Source organism: Lycium ferocissimum, unplaced genomic scaffold (assembly GCF_029784015.1).
Source record: "Lycium ferocissimum isolate CSIRO_LF1 unplaced genomic scaffold, AGI_CSIRO_Lferr_CH_V1 ctg15464, whole genome shotgun sequence".
Classification (NCBI taxonomy): domain Eukaryota; kingdom Viridiplantae; phylum Streptophyta; class Magnoliopsida; order Solanales; family Solanaceae; genus Lycium; species Lycium ferocissimum.
Window position 1 is genome coordinate 42,736 of NW_026716053.1, and position 13,779 is coordinate 56,514.

The following is a 13,779-nucleotide window of genomic DNA, read 5'->3' on the forward strand; positions in this document are numbered from 1 at the left end:
AAGGAAGTAGTGATTCCGACACATTCCTTGATTGGGTGATGCATTGTGATAGAATCTTCTTGACGAATGACATGTCCGAGGTAAAGAAGGCATCTTATGCCATTGCTCAATTTGAAGGGTACGCCTCCACATGGTGGGAAACTCAAGTGAAAGCAAGAAGAATTATTTGACTTCCACCCACACCTACTTGGGATGAATTGAAGGATGCCATGCGGCGTAAGTATGTCACCGAACGCTACAAACAAGAACAACTCAAGAAGGTGTATACCTTAAGGAAAAACAAAAAGAGTGTGGAAGAATACTATGATGAGTTCCAAATTATCAAGATGAGGATCGACTTTGAGGAGGATGAGTTAAATGCTATGACTCGATTTCGAGCCGGGTTAAATAGTGAGATTGTCTCACAAATGAGACTCCACAACTATGGAAGCATTGAAGAGACTCTTCAAGCGGCTATTGAAATAGAGGAGGGTCTCAAGGAAGACAAAATCAATAAGTCAAGGGGCTATGTGAGTTCATGGAACAATAACAAAGAACGAGGAGCCTCCTCTTCCAATTGGCAAAAGAATAAGGGTCCCATACAAGAAGTCAAGAAACCCTTTGTGAAGAATACTCAAGTTGAGAAGCACATTGACAAACAACCTCCGAAGTTTGCTCCAAAAGAAGGAGGTACGAAAACTCCTATTCAATGCTTTAAATGTCATGGCTTCGGTCATAGAGCAAGTGAATGCCCTAATCGTAGAGCGTTTATTTTGAGAGAAACTTATAGTGAGGACGAGGAAGAATGTGAGGAAGGAGATGATGAGGGAGATCATGAGAATGAACAACATGATAGTGAAGGGGATGGTGTTGAAGGTGATGATGAGCCTATTGTACCCCTCTATGTGGTGCGAAGAACCATGATAAGCAAAGCAATGGACGACCCAAGTCAAAGGGAAAATCTCTTCCATTCCAAGTGCATCATTAACCAAAACACTAGCATCATGATCATTGATAGTGGGAGTTGTGCCAATGTTGCTAGTACACCACCCGCCATGAAAACCCTTACAAACTTCAATGGCTCAATGAATGTGGTGAATTGAAGGTGACTCGGCAAGCTATCATCAAATTCATGGTTGGGAAGTATCACGATGAGGTGTTATGTGATGTTGTTCCCATGCAAGCGTGTCATATTCTACTTGGCCGACCATGGCAATATGATAGGTCCGTCAACCATAATGGGAGAACTAACCAATACACCCTTGTCCACAATGGTATCAAACATGTCTTGAATCCCATGACCCCCTCCCAAGTGGGTGAGATCTACAACAAAATGAGGGAGTTGAAGGAGAAGGGTCATAGTGCATTGCAAAAGAAGAGGGAGTAGAGGAGAGTAGTTCTCAAGAGGTGAGTGGAAAGAAAGGAGAGCTTAGAGGAAAAACCAAGGTGTCTCTTTTGGCAAATTGTGGGGAAATTAGGGAGGAATTGGGGGAGCGTCGTGGGTGATTCTCCTCATGCATAGGGACTATGCATTGCACACTAATGAACTAACCCCTTCTTTTCCTAGTTCTATTTCTTCTCTTTTGCAGGAATTTGATGATGTGTTCCCAACGGAACTCCCAAAGGGGTTACCGCCCTTGAGGGGAATTGAACACCAAATTGACTTTATACCGGGGTCTCAATTGCCAAACAAACCGGCTTATAGAGCCAACCCGGATGACACTAAGGAGCTTCAACGGCAAGTGGATGAGCTCCTTGAAAAGGGAGTTGTGCGAGAAAGTATGAGTCCTTGTGCCGTGCCCGTGATCTTGGTGCCAAAGAAAGATGGATCATGGCGCATGTGTCTTGATTGTCGTGCCATCAACAAGATAACGGTAAAAGTATCGCCATCCCATACCTCGTCTTGATGACATGCTTGATGAGTTGAATGGTTCATGCATCTTCTCTAAGATAGATCTTAGGAGCGGGTATCATCAAATCCGGATGAATCCCGGAGATGAGTGGAAAACCGCATTCAAGACCAAGTTTGGTCTATATGAATGGTTGGTGATTCCTTTTGGCCTCACTAACGCTCCTAGTACTTTCATGCGCTTGATGAATCATGTGATGAAACTTTTTATTGGCAAATTCGTGGTTGTTTACTTTGATGATATTTTGGTATATAGTAAAACCATGGATGAGCATGTTACTCATTTGAAATGTGTGTTTGAAGTGCTTAGACAAGAACAACTTTATGCCAATGTTGATAAATGTTCATTTTGTGTGGATGAAGTTGTTTTCTTGGGATTTGTTGTGAGCTCAAGGGGGGTTGAGGTTGATGAATCCAAAATAGAAGCCATAAGAAATTGGCCCACTCCAAAATTCATTGGAGATGTACGAAGCTTTCATGGCTTGGCTAGTTTCTATAGGCGTTTTGTTAAAGGATTTAGTACCATAGCCGCTCCTTTGACCGAGGTAATCCGAAAGGACAAACCTTTTTCTTGGGGTACGGAGCAAGCCTTTGAAACTTTAAAACGAATGCTTAGCTCCGCACCATTGTTGCAATTACCCGACTTTGACAAAATATTTGAGATTGAATGTGATGCAAGCAAAGTGGGTATTGGAGCCGTTTTAATGCAAGATCAAAAGCCCATAGCCTATTTTAGTGAAAAACTCAAGGGAGCGACTTTGAATTATACTACCTATGATCTTGAGTTGTATGCCTTAATTCGTGCTTTGGGAAATTGGCAACACTACTTGTGGCCTAAAGAGTTTGTGATTCGGACCGACCATGAGTCCTTTGTTATATCCCGCCTTTTTGCATAATCGGAAAATCCGCAATAATTGTGATTTATGAGAAAGGAGGTCATGTTTGAATTTTTCTTAGTATGTGTATGTTGGTTATGGAAGTATGAATGCGGAAACGTTAGAAAGGGCGTAAGGGCAAAATTGGAATTTTGGAAATGTGTTTCGGAAATTACAAAACGAGATTGTAATGAATTGGGCCAAAAAAATAAATAAGAAAATGAGGCCCAATTTGGACAAGAGGTGGCCGGCCATGTTGAGGCCCAAGTCCACCAAAATTTGTAAATTTTCCATGTGCCAAGCATGTGGTTAATTAAGGGGGTAAAATATATATGTGATTATCCATAGAAGTTTCAAGAAAAATCAAAGAAAAATCAAGAAAAAAAAAAGAAGAGCCATTCGGCCCCAAGGAGAAAGAAGAGAGAAAAAGAAAAGAAAAATTCCTAGCCCTTCAATCTTGGTTCTAAAAATTGTAATCTTCATATATTCTTAGTGAGCTCAAGGTGCACTACAAGTTGGTATAATTTTCAAGTCAAGGGAGTACTTGTTTGGCAAGAAGAAGTTATTGGAAAAGGTAAGATTTCTATGCTTTTGTGTTATGAAATGAATTATGGAATTATGGAAGTATTGCATGCATGTGTAAGCCGTGTGTATGTGTGTGAAAGGCATGAGCCGTGTGTATGTATATATATACATATGGCCGTGAGCCATGGTGGTTGAGAAGGCAAGGATTTTATGTTTTCTTTTCATGTTATAGAGGGTTATATGTGTGTTGTGGTATATGAAATTGAATGAAAATCATGGAAGTGTGAGTTGTAGTGTGTAAGCCGTGTGTGTGTGAATATATGTTATGGCCGTGTGTGTGTGGTGCATGGCTATGGTAAGTTGAATTTTGTATTGTGTTCTAATTGTGGTTGTGAGGGAAATTCATGTTGGAGATGAAAGTGAATGAATTTGATGGAAGTTGGGAATATGAATGTTGGCCGTGGGGTATGGAGTATTAAAAATGGAAACGAATTGTTTTGTTTGATATGTTAGTTGCGTCGTAATGATTCTTATAACATCAAAGAAGGTTTAATGGGTTGAGTTAGTATTGATTTGAAAGTATGAAGTTGAAATGAGAATTTTGGCCTTATGTTGGAAACTTGTATATTGTGTATACCTTATGTATGTTTGGTGAAAAATGGTATGATATGCCTCCGAATTATGTTGTAGTGGTCTTGAATGAGTAAATGAATATGAGAACATCGATGTTAGTTTGAAAATGTGAAGTTAGTTTGGAAGTTGTTGCTTTATGAAGAAAGAAGACTATTTATGTTATGTTGTGTTTCATTGTGATTATTGATGTTGTTGTTGGGTTGTTGTTGGTTGCTTTGAGCCGAGTTGAATCTCGGGGGTGTCATATTTTTAGGGGAGGTGCTGCCGAAATTTCGGTAGCCAAGTATAAACCAAAGTTGAAATGTTAGCTTTCATGAATAAGACTGGTAAAGATGACCATTTGCAGTTTTTAGACGAAACGGGAAGTGAGATTTGACAAGCGTGGCGCAATCCGGGTATGTAAAGCCTTGCCCTTTTATTCTTTGGCATGTTCGAGTCTAACGGGCTTGACGGCGAGCCTCGATGACACTTTTGCTTCTCTGATTCGAGATTGAAATTAGCGCAAAATCCGTCGGTAAGATTGAACCATTTTCTTCTAAAATTGACCTATTATGTAACTTCCATAAATGGACGAAACACTCTAAGATGGTTAAGGAAGACTTGAGGTTTATTATCCATGATTTATGTACTTTACTATGGTTGGGTCGAGGTGGGCCCGCAAAATTGAAACTCCGGTATAGACAATCACATCCGGTTTTCATAAATAACTCTAAATTATGTTTCCGTCCGCTAACTAATGAGTATTATGACCCTCGAATCTGGATATTAGTGGATATCCGGAACGATTGGACACTCCGATATAATCAGTTTGATCGGGAACTATTTCCGTCTTATTAAGTACGTATGTCGGTCCGTATGCATATGGATCTGTTCGTGGATGTCTCAATGCCCTCGCCGCATGCCCGAGCCGGGCCGTGATTCGTGCACCTGTTGCATTGTTCACCGCGTCCCTCGGATGTGCGGCGGGGATCTGTCTCGTATACGATATGATCGATATGATGCGATTATGTGATATTACGAGGATGGCGGCCGGGATGGCATTTGATAAGATTGTACGTACGCGTCCGTCCAGGGCGGGTTAGTACTACGAGGGGTTCGTTACCGCGAGGAAATGGCTGTGTGATATCTACGGTTTGTACGATGAAGACTATGACCTCTTGCATGACTGGATTCTGATTCCTCAACGAAAACCGATTGGTTTTGACATACCTTTGGAGTTCCATGGTTACGTACGCTTTGCGATTCGCTGGGATTGCCTAGGACATTTCGTAAAAGTTACGATTTTACATCCGACTACGGTTATTTTAATTATGTATATAAAAGATATTTAGGACATATCCGCTGTTTGAGAACTCCTTTTGATCGGGAGCTAACACTTTTGGTATGATTTTCGTTGTATGTATGCTTGTATATATGACTATTTAGTACGGCATTTCATTGTTGCCATTTTGTGGGTTGTCCATCCGGTAGGTACGTGCGATATGCGACTTTGTACGATATAATCTAACGGCTTAAATACGGTTTCGGTATGTATATACGTCTATGTATGTTCGTGCGATGCACCTTATATACGTATGAATTTATGTATGTTTAAATGGAATTAGCCGGTTGGTATATCGGATGCTACAGGTAGGTACGTATGGGTGTCCACGTAGGACACCGTCCACGACCCACGGGGCATTTTAATCGTGACATCCTTAAAGCATCTTAAGGCCCGAGTAAGTTGAACAAAAGGCATGACAAATGGGTTGAATTCCTTGAATCATTCCCTTATGTAATCCAATACAAAAAGGGAAAGGATACGTAGTGGCGGATGCCTTATCAAGGAAACATATTTTGATCAATACTTTGTCTTCCAAATTGATGGGTTTTGAGAGCTTGAAGACATTGTATCCCGAGGACAGTTTTTGCGCAAATCTTTCTAGAATGCGAAGAATGGGAAAGGGAAAGGTGGCTTAGGGATAGATCTTCTACTCCCTATTCTAAGTTTGATGGTTTCTTGTTCAAGAACAAGCGACTATGTGTGCCCATGAGCTCTTGGAGGGAGTTATTTGTGAGGGAGGCACGCAATGGGGGATTGATGGGACACTTTGGGATTGACAAGACAATGGGGATTCTTGAGGAGCAATTCTATTGGCCCCCATGCGGTGGGATGTGGCCCGAATTTGTGGCCAATGCCTTGAATGCCGAAAAGCTAAATCTAGGCTTCAACCCCATGGCTTGTACACTCCCCTCCCCATTCCTCAACAACCTTGGTTTGACATTTCCATGGACTTTGTGATGGGATTGCCTAGGACAAAAGGGGGAAAGATAGCATCTTTGTTGTTGTTGATCGTTTTTCGAAAATGGCTCATTTCATTGCTTGCCATAAGGTTGATGATGCTCCCCCATATTGCTTCCTTGTTTGTTGAAAATGTGGTTAAATTGCATGGCATTCCCAAGACAATTGTGAGCGATAGGGACCCCAGTTCCTTAGCCACTTTTGGAAAGAATTGTGGGGTAGGCTTGGAACGAAGTTGTTGTTTCCCACCTCTTGCCACCCACAAACCGATGGCCAAACCGAAGTTGTCAATAGGACTTTAGGTTCTATGCTTCGGGCCATGGTAAAAGGGAAGCTAGCCACTTGGGAAGACCAATTGCCTTTAGTAGAATTTGCATATAATAGAGTTATTCATAGCACTATTGGCATGTCACCCTTTGAGGTGTTGTATGGTTTTAACCCCCTAACCCCCTTGGATCTAACGCCTTTGTCTCAAGATGTGGTATTGAGTTTAGATGGTAACAAGAGAGCGAAGCTATGAAGAAGATCCATGAAAAGGCTAGGCTCCAACTTGAAAAGAAGAATCACAAGGTGGCAAAAAGGGCAAACCAAGGGAGAAAAAGGGTGGTCCTTGAACCGGGAGATTGGGTGTGGGTGCACTTCCGGAAAGAAAGATTTCCAAACAAGAGGAAGACAAAGTTGATGCCACGTGGGGATGGTCCCTTTGAAGTCCTTGAGAGGTGATAACAACACGGTTAGCGGAACACTTTAGAATTGAAAATTAGAAAGGGGGAAGATTTGATTCTTGAGAAAGAAGAACACAAGTTCAAAGTATTTGATACTTAAAACGTTGTTTAATAGTGAAAGAAGGAGTTGAATCAATTAAGAAGAAGAAGAAATGGACCGAGGGAACTCAAACAAGGAATCTTACCATCGAAGAATCCGAGTTGCGGTTCAAAGCAGAACAAAAAGGGCATAACCCAAACGAGAACCTCAAAGGTCTCCACAAGCACAAAGCTAATATTATTAATATTCAAACTTAGTTACAATGAAAAAGAAAACACCCCTTTATATAGGAGAAATGGTGGTAAGCCACCTAAAGAAAATAAAGAACATTCTAGACTTCAAAGTTGGTCAAACTACATTAATTAAGGTGCAATTTCCATTTGCATAGAAGACCACCAATTCTTTGTTCCAAAGTGCATAGAAGACCACCAACATTTGTTCCAATGTGCATAGAAGACCACCAAACATTTGTTCCAATGTACATAGAAGACCACCAACACTTTGTTCAATAAAAACATTAAATGTAGTCAACATAGCATTAAATGATCTTCTAGAAACACAAGTATGGGCTGCTGAACTTGTTCCTTCTTTGGGCATGTTTTGGGCCATAATCTAACTCATCTTGGTCAATTTGGGCCTCCAATTAGTATTAAGACTTTCCCAAAAGATCTCCTTTGGGCTGGAGCTATTCCTCCATTACAAGACACGTCATTACCAAATGAAGCCCATTAAAGTATCTTGATATTTTTTAGTCTTCAACGAAAATTAAGCTTCCTTGGTTGCTATCATTCTCCCCCTCTTATAGAAGATTCGTCCCGAATCTTAGTGGTGACCTTTTTTGCTCCTTAATGCATTTGAGCCTCCATGGTTGCTATCATTCTCCCCCTCTTAAAGAAGATTCGTCCTCGAATCTTGACATTGACCTGCAACCAACATGATAATCACAATAAGTAGGGAGCAAACAAAGGAAACAAAACAAGCATTTGGTAAAAACAACACAAGGTAGTGACCATGCAACCATCTAACCCACTTGGTTTTTTTATGCACAAATACTCCTTTTAAATCTCCAAGCATAACATCATCTAACAGAAAAATGTGATCACCAACACAACCACTAAGAACACAATTCATAAGCTCTTTAAACGGTGAGTAGGTCTTTACCTAGATCAAAAGCATATGAATACCAAGAAAACATACCATATTTGCTCTTGCTAAATAACTTAACCTCACCATTGGATACACCATGATCAAGATATGGATCAAAAGTAATTTCCTCAAGAATTGACTTGGAATGAGGCTGCAAAAAAAGATCTACAAAACAAGATAAAGATATTGTGCAGTTAGCAACATGTGAGCAATCCTTTTCCACACTTGAGCCACTACATTCTGCATTTAGCTCAACTTCCTGAGGATCTATGGTATCAATATCTTCATTGAGAACTTCATCACCATTGCTTTTTTCATTGGAATCCCAAAGTGGACAAAAATATACTGCAAACTCTTCATCCCACAATGGGTTATCATACACTTTAAAACCTTGACCAATGAGATTTTCTTCTTCAAGTGAGGTGTCATCATCCTTTACACAAAGTTCATCCTCAATTTTCTGCATGAAAGGAGATGTAATACTAAAACAAGAAAGAGTTAGTTGATTAGCATATGAACAAGATTCATCCTTTCTCAAATTTTCTTGTATTTGTTCACTCAACTTATCTCGTCCCCCACTTTCACCACATTGTGGCAGACTGCTCACGTGAGAAGAACAACAAAAAAAGTTAGGTTCACTCTCAATTTGAGTTATATCTTCACTTAAAACTCTTGATTCAACAAATTGTGTTACAAGTTCAGTTTTGTTTGTATCTACAAATAGATCATCGATAAGGTCATACCACATGAGATCATCAAGCTCAACTTTGTCTTCTACTTGGAATTGTTTCCACGAATCATCAGCCTTTGCTCCTTTCAAATCCCATTGGAAGCTAGATTCTTCCTTCAATTGTTGTTCCAACACTTGATGGGTTCTTCTTCAATAACGCACATTTGGAGCACAAACACTAGAAAAAGAATGAATTAATTGGTTAGAACTTGAACAAGAATCTTTCACACTTATGCACTCAATTCTTTTAATCTCTTCTTTTTTCTCATCTCTCAAGTGCACTTGTTCACCCTCTATTTTACCTCTTGAGCTCACTTCACTCAATTCTTTCCACTTATTTCTGCTTCTTAACAACTCACTCTTTTCACTCATCACTTCCTCTCTCGAGTTGTCAAGTTGCTCACCCTCACTTCTCTCTCTTTCTTTTGTCTCTCATCCTCACTTTTGTTTGGTGTAGAGAGAAGGTTGTCAATGCGGTATCATCCTTTTCTATCCGGGCAAGGTATCAATAAGTATGAAGTTCCCATATACTTGCCTAGAATCCCTCTTTTATCCCTTGGAGGACTTCTAACATCAACTCTAATTTTAGGCTTCCCAATCCCACTATTGTTTCCCCTCTTGCAGACCTTTTCCTTTTCAAACACCTCTATTGATCTCCTTACCGTTAATTGATTTTCTTGAATCTCTTTAGGTGACAAAGATACAAGGGTAGTTCTTTTTCCATCATCTTTCACCAAGGAATACCTATTCTTTTCTAGATCATATGAAACTTTCTTATAGAGATACCACGGCTTTCCCAATAAGACATGACATGTGAAAAAGGGAATTACGTCACACCAAACCTCATCCTTGTAGCTCCCAAGAGTTAATGACACCAACACCCTCTTCTCTACCTTCACTCCTTTTAAGGTGTAGGGTGAAGCATGCTTAACACAAGATAAACCTACTTTTTCAACAAAGTAAGCACTAACTAAGTTATGACAAACATTCTTGTCAATCTTAGTAGCACACACCTTAGACAATACCTCCGTTTCTAGTTTAAAAACCTTGTTAACTCTAGTAAGCTCATGGCCTCTTCTAAGACTCTTTCCCAAACTAGATCTTACCGGAGTAGGTTTAATAGGATTCAAACTCCCAACTTCAACATAATCAGCACATTCATCACCATAACTAATGTCATCATAATCAAAAGATTCATCACTACTATAATCCTCACAAATGTTATTACCTTCACCCGAATCACAAATCTGATGTGACTCATCATAGGTTTGGCTATTTGACTCATCGTAGCCACCATAATCTTCACAAGAATCATTGCACGCCCTTCTATCATCTTCCGCATATGATTCCCAATCTTTTCCACTAGAATAATTGTCCCTTCACTCCAAATGCAAACAAGACATGCTTTAAAAAAAAGAAAAGAAAACAGTTAGTAGTAAAGTGATCTCAAATACACTCCCTTACGTGTATCACTCAAGTAGTGGCTCTCAACACTCGTGTTTCACACTATTAGGCTTTTACCCTCAAATAATCTCACCACTCTTGCCTTTTACCACTCAAGGGCTGCTCCTCGAAGTTCTTCAATAAACCAACAACTCAAACATTTCAAAGTAAGTTCCAAAGCTTGGTTCAAGAATGGAAACGTCAAACAAAGAAAAGGACAATAAAAAATTAAACGGACTGGAAACAAGAAATACACAAGGACAATAAAGAGAAAAACACGAAATAAATTGGCACGAAACAAAGAAATAGACACAAAATTACTAGGCAACTCTAAGTATGAACAAATACTTTAAGTTTCTAGTAAGAGAACAAATAGAAAACTAAATGTAAGGAATAAACACTTTTAAGAAAAGATCTAGAACATATCAATGAGTTTTTTATCCAAATGTGTTGTAATGACCTTGCACTCCTCAATGTGACTTTTGAGTTCCTTGATGAGTTTTAGTCAAAGAATCTTTAAAACTAATGGGATTTTCAAGAGATAACAACCACAATGGATTTCCCAATAATTTAAAGTCACCAAATCACAAGATAAATGATTGAAGAAATCAAGAATAAGTAAAGAAAACTTAGAGAATACGTTCACGGCCTTCGTTCACTCGATGAGCGCTTTTTTAAACTTTTTTTTGCTCATACTCACGTGCTACTTTTTTTTTTTTCAGATTCTTTTTTTTTTGGTATTTAGAATTCAAATCAATAAATCGGGTGAGTATAGGAATAATCAACCATCCAAAGCTCTGATACCACTTGATAACAACACGGTTAGCGGAACACTTTAGAATTGAAAATTAGAAAGGGGGAAGATTTGATTCTTGAGAAAGAACACAAGTTCAAAGTATTTGATACTTAAAACGTTGTTTAATAGTGAAAGAAGGAGTTGAATCAATTAAGAAGAAGAAGAAATGGAGGGAGGGTGATACAAGAACGGATACGCGAAAATGAGAAATTAAGAAGATAAACAAAAGGAAAAGAAAAGATAGATAATTTGACACAACTTAAGATTCAATTTAGCAACCAAAGTTATATTAAAACTAAGACCTCTAAATTATCATCAAAAGAAACACCAAATTCTTAAGGTGACCTCAAGGGAAACAAAGTCCCAAGCAACCAACCTTCTCAACAAAGAATTCAACCAAAAGCTTCAACAAGCTCTCTCATCTCTCATGCTCCCAATGGAGTCTTACAATTTCACAATTTCAATATTTCATATCATAAAAGTCTACCAAATGAAATAAACTAAGATAGTATTTATACTAGATAGAAAAGGAAGACTACTATGGCTATTACAATAATACCCTTAATGAAGTAAGGGCCTTGTTTGGTTAGTAGTCTTCTTAAAAGATGAGAAAGGCCTTCTTCTCCCTACTTCATCCAAATGAGGCCTATACTTCCATTTTAGCATATTCTTGAGCTTCATGCCTTCAATCCAAGCACCTAGTAAGTCTCCAAAGACGTGATCCCTAGCTCGGTACGTTATTCACATAGATGAGTCTTTCAGAACAGTTGATGCATGCATTTTCCTTATAAGTTATTGAGAGTCGTATGATGGAAAAGATAGATAATTATGTTTATGTTGATTTCACGGAAGTATGTCTAAGTACTTTATCATCAAAAGTACCAAATTCTTAAGGTGCCGTCATGGCCACCAAAGTTTGGGTCGTGACAGCCCACCAACGAAAAGTCTTTGCTCCAAAGCTCTCCTAGCTCGGTTGCGACCTCTCACTTCAATATTTCGTCCTCTACCAAATGATCCCTAAGAAGCGTGCTCGAGATCCTCATCCCTCGTGATGGTATCTCGTGTCCTCACCATTTGTGAGAGAATGGTAGCAGATTATGTAGCAATTAGAAAAAGCCAGATACCAATTTGAATGAAGCAGCATGAAGGAATGAAAGATGGTGAAATTTCCTAAATATTCCATAGCCTCTCGTAGATCAGTAGGGAGCTCATCGTACCGATTTGTAAGACTCTACTAGACATGCTCTTGTACTCATAGACCAGGTCACCTAGGGTTCTTCTACCAACTTGTCATGCCTTAACTAGGGTAATCGTGTGAGCACCTACCATTTCCCATCTCGGACGGCGAACCCTTTTCTAAATTATTCATTCAACCACAATAAATAAATCAAGGCAATCGAGTATAAGTATCAAACATAGATAATAATAAAGATAGTGAGTAATAAGTACGGAATTAATACAACAATCCCAAGGAATCTGGTCGAAGGCCGTATAAGAGAAACTACTACAAATACTATAAGTCTGAATATAAATACATGTCTGATAATGGAATACTGTCTCTGAATATCAAAATAAGACAAGTAACTAAGAAGAGGCATCCGGGCAGCGAATCCATCCAATGCTCACCTTATACTACTCATAAGATGACCTAGGGACTCAGTCACGGGGTGTAGAAGTCGATCCGATCACAAACTCTACACTCAGAAAGAATGCAGCAAGGTAGAATTAGTACAACAACACGTACTGAGTAGGCATTATAGGCCATTAAAGGTATCTAGAAAATCATATAACGTCTTAGAAGACCACAATTCTTTGTTCCAAAGTGCATGAAGACCACCAACATTTGTTCCAATGTAATATAAGACCACCAAACATTTGTTCCAATGTGTACATAGAAGACCACCAACACTTTGTTCAATAAAAACATTAAATGTAGTCAACATAACATTAAATGATCTTCTAGAAACACAAGTATGGGCTGCTGAACTTGTTCCTTCTTTGGGCATGTTTTGGGCCATAATCTAACTCATCTTGGTCTTCAATTTGGGCCTCCAATTAGTATTAAGACTTTCCCAAAAGATCTCCTTTGGGCTGGAGCTATTCCTCCATTACAAGACACATAGTATAAATAGTTCTCTTCTTCTTCATGGAAAGATTAGACTATTTTGAATATTGATATTTGATATTGTAAAACTCTTCAGAGTTGAGAGATTGTGAAAACCTTTGATTGAGTAATTGTTGAGAGGATTGGTTATTTGGGATTCCAAATCCCTCTTGGTCATCCTAAGAATTTGGTGTCTCTTTTGTTCTTAATTTAGAGGTCTTAGTTTTCTATAACTTTGGTTGCTAAATTAGGTCTTAAGTTGTGTCAAATTATCTATCCTTTTCTTTTCTTGCATTTTAATTCTATTTTCGTTTTTAGTATTGTATCAATTCCAGAAGGGATTGGAGACGCAGGTGAATCTTAGTACAGCATTTCACCCTCAGACTGACGGACAGGCCGAGCGTACTATTCAGACGCTAGAAGATATGTTGCGGGCCTGTATTATTGACTTCAGAGGTAGCTGGGACGATCATTTGCCACTTATTGAGTTTGCTTATAATAATAGCTACCATTCTAGTATCCAGATGGCACCGTACGAGGCTTTGTATGGCAGGAAGTGCAGGTCATCTATTGAATGGTTCGGTGTTAGGGAG

At 39.1% G+C, this 13,779-nt stretch overlaps 1 pseudogene; it reads left to right on the forward strand.

The window, feature by feature from the left end:
* Positions 1-326: 326 nt before the first annotated feature.
* LOC132042462 (uncharacterized) lies at positions 327-2,275 on the forward strand (annotated as a pseudogene).
* The last annotated feature ends 11,504 nt before the right edge of the window (positions 2,276-13,779 follow it).